The sequence below is a fragment of the Centruroides sculpturatus genome, unplaced genomic scaffold (genome assembly GCF_000671375.1).
Source record: "Centruroides sculpturatus isolate CEXI.00-Female unplaced genomic scaffold, Cexi_2.0 scaffold141, whole genome shotgun sequence".
In the NCBI taxonomy this organism is placed as follows: Eukaryota; Metazoa; Arthropoda; class Arachnida; order Scorpiones; family Buthidae; genus Centruroides; species Centruroides sculpturatus.
The window spans coordinates 347,447-358,895 of NW_019384430.1; the positions used below are offsets into that span (position 1 = coordinate 347,447).

At 28.8% G+C, this 11,449-nt stretch overlaps 1 long non-coding RNA gene across 1 annotated transcript; it reads right to left on the bottom strand.

Moving 5' to 3' along the window:
* Positions 1-8,539: 8,539 nt before the first annotated feature.
* Positions 8,540-10,865, bottom strand: LOC111619712. Its single transcript, XR_002755809.1, has 3 exons — positions 9,411-10,865; positions 8,668-8,742; positions 8,540-8,588 (listed from the first exon to the last, which is right to left on the bottom strand). It is a non-coding gene; the product is annotated as an uncharacterized LOC111619712 (long non-coding RNA).
* Between the last annotated feature and the right edge of the window lie 584 nt (positions 10,866-11,449).

Consider the following 11,449-nt stretch of genomic DNA (forward strand, 5'->3'; position numbering starts at 1 on the left):
TATTAATAATACATGCATTAATTCATTACAAAATAATTTAGTCATTAAAAAAGTTAGTTCTTAGATGATAAATGTCTTCATCTAGATAAAAATAGTTTTAAATTGGTTTATTTTTTTTGTTACATTTTTTATAATTTAAACAGCAATATTAAAGTCCTGTTACTCACCAATAAATACCAAAGTTCAAATAATTCACTATAAAAAATGTTTTATTAATTTAGAATTTTCCTATTTTTTAAACAGTCAATCAATAGTTAGTAATGATACAGTAATACCCCGACTTACGCGAACTTGGAGTTACGCGATTTTCAAATCTCGTCGATTCATCTTTTGTTCGAGCGCCACGCAACTCTTGATTACTCATCCCCCCCACTATTGTTCAGCTTACATGTTGGGATGTGTCGCGCGGAATCAACACATAGCTACAACTTATTTTGTGTTATTTATTTCTGTGTTTGTTATATCTACGGAGACTCGNTCCGAATTTTTACATAAATATAAAAATTCTAAATATTAAAAACCCCATACAAAAGCTAATAATTCCTATCCATTAATTTTATACTCGCTTCATCAAAAATATTGATGTATTCCAAAAAGTAATCTAATTGCAATGAAGTGTCATATTCAAATACCTTTTGAATGAATATGCGAGTGATGATAAATTAACACCCAATGAATGAATGATCTGAGCTACAGCACATTGGAAGTGTGCATCATGATGGTATATATAAAGTCTATATTAGACTTTATATATACCATTTATACTAAACAGATAATTTAACAAAAATTAAAAATTTGCAAAATCAGTTTATACATTGAAAATGTATGCTTATATGCAAAAATGAAGCAACCCCAATACTTATACATTCTAATTTATTATTATTTTCTAGTTTTCAAAATATTAACTAAAAGCAATCAGTAAATTCTGTCTATTTACAGTTTTTGAATGAGCTTTACTCAAAGAGAATTTAATTTATCTACTAAAGAAAACTAATTGTAACACTTGTAACACTTAAGTTAGCAAATATAGTCTATCAAAAAATTTAATTTTGTCTTTATGAATATTATTCTGAACAAAATATTAATATTCAACATAAATATTTAATATAAAGATTGAACTATATTTATATAAATTTTATTTTATAAAAGAATTATTTCTTTCAGTTTTAAAGTAAATTATTAGATAGGTTCATTTTTTTAATAAAAAGTATTACTAATAAGTAGTATTATTAAGAGTACATAAACTGTTTGCCTGTTAAATCTGCATCAATAAATCGACTTAATGGAAACATCATGCCATCTGCCATTTGTGTTGCACACATTTGCTGCCAAGAACTTACCTAAAATTTTATTAAAAATTATATAAAACATTAAATAATTGTAATGAATATTCTAAAAAATTTTTAAAAAGATACTTACTTCATCTAACATACTGGAAATCTGTCTTAAAGTAGATCTTAAAACACTGTCTGGATCTGTATCCAAAGGAAAAGACTAAAAAGCATAAAATATAATTATTTTGTAAAAAGAGATCATTAAATTCAACTATTACAATAATNATCTTACCAATTACTTGATTTTCTGTAGCAAGAAACTTTTTCTCTGTTAACGGTTCAAATGGAGAAGAAACCCTTCGGATTTGTCTCCTATATGTTATGTAAATATTTGCCACCAGGCGGCGCGCGAGTAACTTGCACTCGGACTCTATATCAGCAGTACATACACTAATGTTGTTTAGGCCTAATGGTTAGCAGAGACAAAGCAATTGTGTCTTTTGCTCAAGCAATTCAGTCTACCTGGAGGGGAGTCAGCATAGCAGGACATATCACACTACGATCTTGTCTGAGGCGTACCTAAATTCAAGCTACTGACTCTGCTTCGGATTGGATCATTGTTGATAAAAGCAGTGATATACAATGTTGTTTATACAATGCTATACAGTGATATACAATGCTGATGATATCGCGTAATGAACATGATTGGTCAATTTGAATTGATAACGAACACTGCCGAGGAGAGATCATCGAGGAACACGATTGGTTAAATTTGAATTGGTGGCACATGCATCTCAAGGAAGAGACAATTGGCAAAAAACATCACACAATATGGCAGACCTAGAATAAAGCTATAACCAGCAAAGCTGCTGATTGGTCGGCCATCAGCTGTCGACAACTATATAAGCCCAACATAGAAGTGAAAAATTCAAGTTTGGATCCATCTCGCTGACGATCTCTCTCTCTTAAATCTTTGCCAAGATGTCAAGAAATGATTTTATACTTTCAAGTAAAATTGCTTTGTTGGATAAAATTAAAAGCCAGCCATTGAATACAAGCTATTGTAGACTTGCTGATATAACTGGTGTACCAAAATCTAACATTGTGCATCTCCTACAGCAAGAAAATCAACTGCATGAGAAGTAGGCATTACAAAAAGAAATTCCAGGAACATCCAAAAGAAAGCGTGATGAAAAAGATCCAGAAGTTGAAGAAGTGTTAGATCAATGGTTTTCTACGGTTAGTGGATGAGGCTTAAATATCAGTGATCCAGTATTGAAGGTGAAGTCAGAGGAGATTGCTAAAACGCTAAGCCACAATGATTTTAAAGCAACTAATGGTTGGTTGTCTCGATGGAAAGTGAGGCACAATATCAAATACAAAAAAGCACATGGCAAAAGGGCAGTGCAGATAACGTAAGTGCTGAACAGTGGAAAAATCCCTACTTTTTTAGAGAATTTTTGTTCAGATGATATTTACAACGCTGACGAAACCAGCCTCTATTATCATGCTACACAGGATGGCTCCCTGTGTTTATATATAAGCACATTGCACTATCAGGGTATAAGAGAGCAATGGACTGCATTACTGTGTTATGCTGTGCAAATATGACAGGTACTGTACCGACAAACAAAAAAACTACTAATTGTAGGAAAACGTGCTAAGTCTCTATGCTTTAAGGGGATAAGAATAGAGAGTTTACCAGTAGAGTACCATGCCAACAGTAACACATTGATGACTTGTAAAATTTTTTGGAGTGGCTTACGAGTTGAAACAGAGTTACAACGTAAGCAAAGGAAAATTTTGTTGCTTCTTGATAATTGTGCTGCACATCCTCATTTAGATAATCTCAAAAATATACAGCTGGAATTTCTTCCTCCTAATACAACATCCTTAGTGCAACCTATGAACATGGGAGTAATGAAAAATTTAAAGATGTTGTATCAAGGAAAATTGGTAAATTACATACTGGAATCTCTTGAAGAAAACCTATTGACAAGTTCATCAACAGCCAGAGAGATCAGTGCAAAAATTTTCATTTTGCAAGCCACACAGTTTGTTGCTGACAGTTGGCGAGCTATAAAAAGCAGCACAATACAAAACTGCTTTGCTGCTTGCGGTTTAAAACCTTTGAATGTTTCTGAAATTTTGAGCAGTGAGGAAAATGAAGGCATACTGCAAGTTCCTATCATCAACAATGAAGAATTTTCAACAATAGATGATAATTTACCATGTTGACGAAAATGAAAACTTCAAGGATGCACTTGTTGACGTCATCAAATTCAAATGTCAAAAATTTGACAAAGAAAGCGATGATGAGAATGATAACCCATCAGTGCTTGTGACAAATCATGAAGCAAAAAAATTTATAGTCAGGTTACAGCATTATTTTATGCAAGAAGGTAATGAAGAGAGCCCCACATCTACACTGAATATCTGTGCTGATTTTATAGAACTGCAAAATTTTAGAAGTAAAAAACAGACTACACTTGATGCATTTTTGCAAAATTTAAATTTGTAAGCTTTATCATGAAAAGTAAGTGTTATTTTTTCTGCACAATTTATAGTACAAACATTTTCTGTATTTTGCCTTAATAAAGCCAATTATCATTTTTTTACTTACTTAGTTATTTATTTATGTATCACATATTTTTTTTTAGAAATTATTATTAGTTCATTTAATTGGGGCACCTGCTTAATTGGACCACAATGGATTAGTCTCAATGTGTCCCAAGTAAGCAGAATCCACTGTATATGATAATGTTTATTATTGTTAAATTATATAACTTATAAAACTAGTCAAAAGCATTAAAAAATTAAAAAAAGAGAGGCAAAAATATGAAGAGAGAAATAACAGAATTACAAAACTGGAAAAAAATGTAAAGAAATTTACAATGTAACTGATAATATAAAGAAAATTAATGTTTATTATGATTTATATTTTTGAACACATTAAGCAAAATATATAAGTATAAAGAATAAAAATACAAAAATAATACAAAAAAATTGAAAATTTTCTAATTGTCAACAACATAACAATAACAAGCATAATAAAGAGAAGACAATCTTAACACAAAAATATGATGATAAAATTAAATATTAAGACAGAGTTAATATAGTAAATAGATAAAAATGGGAATATGTAAACAGAAACACACAAAACAAATAAATAGAAAGAACATCTTATCTACTTAAAAATCCAGAAATACCTTTTTCTTAGACATTTACTTAATTTATAAAATAAATTTCTAAACAAATTATTTGAATATTTGATCATACATTTGTTCTCCAATTATGTAAATTTTGCAAATGAATCCTGATCTGAATATAACAATTTGCAAGGTAAACTGATGATAAAAATACTTTTTAATTCAGGGGATTTTTAACCTTTTTCTGTTTGATAAACTTCCAAACTAGATTTAATTCATTAATTTCTTCTATACTGATGCAAAATAAGAATAAATTACAAATAGGATAAAATAAAAGAAGTCTAACATTAATTTATATTTTTTCTTTATTAAAATATAAAATTAAAACTCAAAAGTGAATGTTCTATTTAAATAAAATCTAAGAAGTTACATCAATTATTGTCACACATTTTTTACATTTAAAAATAAAATATAAACAAATTTATTTACACTATATTTAAAAATGATATATAAACAAATTTATTTACACTATATTTAAAAATTAAATATAAACATGCCCACTGACCTTCAAACAACCCTCAGATAAATCAATTGATCCATTAGGGATCACTAGCAAGTAAGTGGGAAATTCCTACTCTAATTATTCAAAAATGTATTAATTCTGTAAATTAATTAATTATTCTATCTAATATTTTCACTATTGTGTAACAGAAATTTCACTGTGCACATAATATTTTTGAACAACAATAGACATGAAGTAAAGTGATAAAGTAAAAACTTTGAGTGGCATGAATTTTTTGGGCTGCAATTTGAAAAAATTATAGATTTATAAATTCCCACTGTTGTTCATCTGACTGTCTGTCCTTCCTTAATCTTGAAAATATTGTTAAATAAATAAAGGTCAAGACCAGATATGGAAAGGCTAGAAGCAAAAGATCCAGATTAATTACATACAAACTTTTGGTATAGACCAGAAATTACATTATTTTAATTCTAAAATTTTCCCCTGAATAGAGTTAGATGACTGGCATGCCTACTGTTGTCAGCAAAAGTACGATGTACAGGGGCAAGGCTCTACTAAGATGGAGAGGGTATATATTTTAAATTAAATAGATTAAAAATTGCAACCCATCATTGTGATGTCGTCACCATAAAGAATTGCTCATTGTATACGGCCTATTTTTAAGTCACAAGTTTTCATGAATAATTACTGGTTACAGAAAAGTTATGAGACAGCATAATATTTATTTACAGTCATATTTAGTTACATTATTTACATTTTTATTTCAATTATCCCAAGTTTTAAAGATTACTCTGTTACATCTCAGTTATCTCAATGCTTCCCAGTTCATTAGCTTATTTGCATAATCACATTGGTGTATGTATTGGAATTTGCATTCCATGAAAATATTTTTAATTTTAATGATAATTTTAATTATCATCATAATTAAATGATTTGTAAATACATTATAAAATTTTATGAANGTTATACATATGTATTATCTAAGATTTTATTAAACATTTTTTTCTAAATTATTATTTTCTTTAGTCTCCGGCCCCAATTAAACATTATTTGTATGTATTTATATGTGAAATTATACCCAGACTTACGCAAATTCAACTTACGTGGTTACCGCTCGGTCCCACCTATCGCATAAGTTCGGAGTATTACTGTACAAAATTTCATATATTAATGTAAAGATTTTGTATTTTAAAGATATTTTCTTTAATAACCTTCTTATCACAGACTTTAAAGAAATTACTCATATTTTAATTGAATTACAACTGTTTTAAAATTAAAATGAAGTTTGATTATTCATTCAGCAAAACAACTTATTACAAATGAAAAATGTAAATAAAATTCTTCTAAGATGTCTTATATTTAGTTTACAGCTATTTGAGGTTTTCTTTTAATAATTTTGTGATTTATTATTTGTTAACAGTGCACAAATAAGATGGCATTTGGAATAATATTTTATTTTTACAGTTAACCTGTGTAATGCTGTTAATTGGTGCAAAATAAAGTAATGCTACGCAAAAATAATGTATACTTTAATGTATACATAAGGTATACTTTAAATGTAAATTAGTTAAGGAGTCTATAAACAGGCTTACCAGATGTCCCATTTTGACCAGGATTGTCCCGGTTTTATGATGTCATCGCAGCATCCTGGCCAGTTTGTCATTTTGTCCCGGTTATTTGGTAAAAATTTTAAAAGTTCCAAATATACAAGAAGTAAATATAGTGCAGTCTCGGGTAGAATGACAATTTGGCAACTAAATAATCTCCTCTGCTACACTCACTGTTACCAATCTAAATATTTTGTACCTAGATCTAAGTACTTTTAACATTGTCTAGATGGTTTCCCCAAAAATGTATAGCATATGTTCTAATGAATTTAGATGCTTTATTTTTTCGTTCAGATATTTTTTCACAGTATTTATAATAGCATGTAGCCTTTGAGATACCGATATTTTTATTTTTTAGATATTTTGTTTCAATTAGAGTTGGCAACATTGAAACTTACACTGGCCACGTCATTGTTGCGAATGTCCTATCTTAGTTAAGTTCAAATTGTTAATGGGCATTTGCGATTATTTTGTACTGTACATTAAATTAATTTAATATCCAAAATGCCAAAAAGAAACCGTGTTTACTGATGATTGAAAAAAGTCTGTCATTGTATTGACAAAGTGAAATATGAACTGTGCTTTTCAGAATTTTCAGTAACTCATGAGCATTCAAACATTAAAAATCATTTGAAATGTGCAAAACATAAGGCAAGCCTAGTATCAATAGGAACTTCCTCAAATATATTGTCATGTTTTAAAGGTACTGATGTAAGTGACAAAGAATTTTTAAAGAAAGTTCACACTAGTGATAAATATTAATAACTTCTTAATAATAAGATAAGTTCAGTTGAGTTATTAAAAATTGCTTTTAACTTGTTTTTTATTAACAAGTTTTTATATAGTCTTTTCAATCATAAGCTTTATTTTCTGTTGTGAGTATTTTCTTAAAATTGTCCTGGTTTGAGAAAAAAATATTATGGTAAGCCTATCTGTAAACATCTCAAAGCCTTATGTTTTAATAATAAGCCAAATGATTGCCATATTGAATTATTCTAGTGAAATTATTAATAATAGCAGTAAAGTAGTCCAATTCAATACAGCAATTGTTTGGCTTATAGCTAATGAATGCAAAATATTCAGATAGCTACTAATACAGTATAATTTTAAAAACACACAAATAAACCCAAACAGTAAAAGATTCCATGTATATTTGTGTGTGTTTTCATTCAATACAATCAATTTTTGAAGTAGTAAATGTTCTAATACAACTTTTTAAAATGACACCATAATCTTATTTTTTTTAAAAACTATGTTAGGAAAAAGTGGTAAAAACAATTAAAATAACCTATTTTTTATACTGTTATTACCATAAGACTAGAGTACTTAAAATATAACACACCCAGGAAAAAAATCCTACACAATAATTGCTTGTTCTTATCTTGTATGTTTTAAAAACCTAAATTTAGGATGAAAATTCTTAACTTGACAACACTTACACAATGAAAGCTCATTCATTCATGCACACCATCCTTTACCAGTTACTATATCAATATAATAATGTATCATATTATAAATTTTAAAATTATGAACATTAATATTCTCTTATGGAGGAATATTATTATACAAAGTAACAAGTGTCATATAACATGTATTATATTAATATACAGTGGATTCCGCTTAATTGGGCCACTGGTTAATTGGGGCAGCCACTTTATTGGGCCAAATCTCAAAGAACAAAACCAAACTAATAAATTAATACATGATTTAAATGCTTAATTGGGACAGTAGAAGAAAATTAATTTAGCAATTTTTGATATATTTTAGGGATCTTCCGAAAATACTGTATAGAGTCCGAGTGCAAGTTACTCGCGCGCCGCCCTGGTGGCAAATATTTACATAACATATAGGAGTTCTCTAAAGAATGCATATGAGTTGTATCTGAGACATTACGATACCTAAACGATACCCAGTACAGTAAATCGCTTATTGTTAATTTTTTTTTAATTATAATATTAAACATGGGTAAATCAAATGTAAATTNCATCATGCCATCTGCCATTTGTGTTGCACACATTTGCTGCCAAGAACTTACCTAAAATTTTATTAAAAATTATATAAAACATTAAATAATTGTAATGAATATTCTAAAAAATTTTTAAAAAGATACTTACTTCATCTAACATACTGGAAATCTGTCTTAAAGTAGATCTTAAAACACTGTCTGGATCTGTATCCAAAGGAAAAGACTAAAAAGCATAAAATATAATTATTTTGTAAAAAGAGATCATTAAATTCAACTATTACAATAATATAAATATAAATATTCAGTTCAACAAATAGATGTGTTATATTTTCTATACACAGTAAAATTCTGATTATTTGAAATTATTAGAAAACTGGAACATGTAGCAGTAACATTATTGTGAAAGTGGTAATAATTTATGTAAGTACAGGCAGTTCCTAACTTTTGAAAGTTAGGGACTGCCAGTACTTATAATAATAACTGTAATGTGAAATGAGCAACAAAGTGGCATGTAAAAGAAATAAATGGAATTTCATACCCATAGGGCTAAAAAGAAAAATTATAAAATCTCTTGGCAAGATGGAAAACTTTTGCTTTTTACTATAAATATGTTAATATTTAAAACATTGTTCTATGGATTCAACATTTTCAATAAACAGAAAAACTTTTATTTTCACTAATAATTTTTATTTTATCAAAACTGGCAAAAAGTGCCACTACATGATACTCTAAAATTTACTTGTCAACTGAAAATGTAAGAAGTGAGAATTTTGGTATGTGAAAAGCAATATAGGCATAACGAAATATTGAACAAAAGAACAATATGTCCAAAAGTTGAGGACCATCTGTATTTTTACATAAAATTTTAATAATACTGTATATAAACATTACCTGGTCTTCATATATTCTTAAGTGTCTGGACAAATTGTTAGTAGCATCAGCTAATTCTCTCTGAAAATATTAACATTTTTAATATTTTTAATATTCAAAAATATGCTTAAACAAAATTAAAAATTTTAAGATTACAATAAATTGCTGATCATTGATATTACATAGCATATGACAGCATCTTTTCCATGCTATGAAAAATCAACATCTATGTTTAAATATAACTACAGGATGAGTGAAAAATCAGGACTACTCCAAATATCTTATGAATAAAAAACAACACTTTGGAAATTTTATAGAACACTTAGATGGATGGAAGGAAACTTCTTGGCACTATGGCAGTATCTGTCAGACACATGTGACTCCAAGAATCTTCAAATGGGAAGGGGATATGACCCCTTCCCATCAAAGATTCTTGAATACAAGTAAATGCATCGTTTTAGGCTAAATTTCCCAAGAAATGCATTGGAAAAGTTAGTTTTTCAGTGTTATGACAGCAGATACTAATGTCATGTCTTTTCAGGTAACTGATAATGTCACTATGAATTCATGACAAAATTATGATCCTGTTGGCAGGCAGTAGAGATTCATATGAAGTCAGAGATATTCAATTATGATGATACAGAGAGCCAATTAATGAACAAACTGAAAAAATTATCCAAAAATTTAGGGCAACAGTTAGCATTCAGAAGTGGTTGTCCTAGTGCTGTATGTGATCCCACATATTAATAGGAGTGATAGTCACTGTAACAAAAGTTGACAGAAGAGCATCAGAAGACTATCAATGAAATATGGTGTTAGTTAAACTACTGCTATCAGGATTCTGCACAAAAATGAGTGATACCCATACAAACTTCAGCTGCAACAAAAGCTATATAAAGATGGCCCTGACAAACATCTCAATTTTGTCAGCGGATCTTACAAATGTTGGACCATGATTCACAACTTGAAAGTGAAATCATGTTTAGTGACAAGGCAAACTTTTATGTTAATGAGAAAGCGAATGAGCAAACCAAAGACACTGAAACCATAAAAATCTAAATGGATAGATTTATCAAAGACCCAGAATTCCAGCAAAGTAATAGTTTGGAATCTGGGGTGATAGGGTTATTGGACAATTTTTCATTGATAAGAACTTAATAGCAGAATTGTATCTGCACATGCTGCAGGATGAAGGCTCCAAGTTATTGAAGTTTTTCCAGATAGATGCTGCCCTCCTCATTATGATGTAGCTGTGTACACATAGTTAGACAGTTCCTATGACATTGGCTAAGTTAAGGATCCACTGAGTGACCATACAGGTCACTAAATCTGACACCTCAATTTATCTATGATGCCATCTGAAAGACATTGTGTATCAGTGAAAAATTCACACATATTTAGAATCTTTGAAATCAGCTTAAAGATCACACTAATTCAAACAGACATTTAAAGCTTTTTATGGCTCTTAATGGAAAACACTTTGAATATATTATATGAAACTGACTTTTTACATTAGTGAAATCAGCTGTAATAACAAAAACATTTGAATTAAAACATTTTGTCCTAACTTGGGAGAGATTTATTTTAAAATTCATTACCAATACAAAATTGGTTGAAAATACTGAAAAACTGACTTCCCTAATTTCACAAATTCAAGCCTAAAACAGTGATCTTGACTTCTGACTCACCTTGCATAATTATTATTTAGAAATTTCAATTTTTCTTTAGCCATAGTTCAGGATCAAAGAAAATTTATTCAAAAATATTCTTAACTTTTATCAGTAATTGTTCTAAAATATGTTATAATTTATTCAATAAAGGTTATAATTTGTAAATTACTTAAATATTAAACATTTTTAAATGCATTTATTTTTTATCACAAAATTCACTGCATGTTAAATAAGAAAATAATAATATGTTTTTTGAGATCAAAGCATATCCACATCCCATCAAATTATAACAGATTGAAGTAATACTGTAATCTGGCTAGTACCGGTTAATGATTACTCAAATTTGGAAACATAAGAAAGATGTGCCATCATCAACTGATTATTTTATAA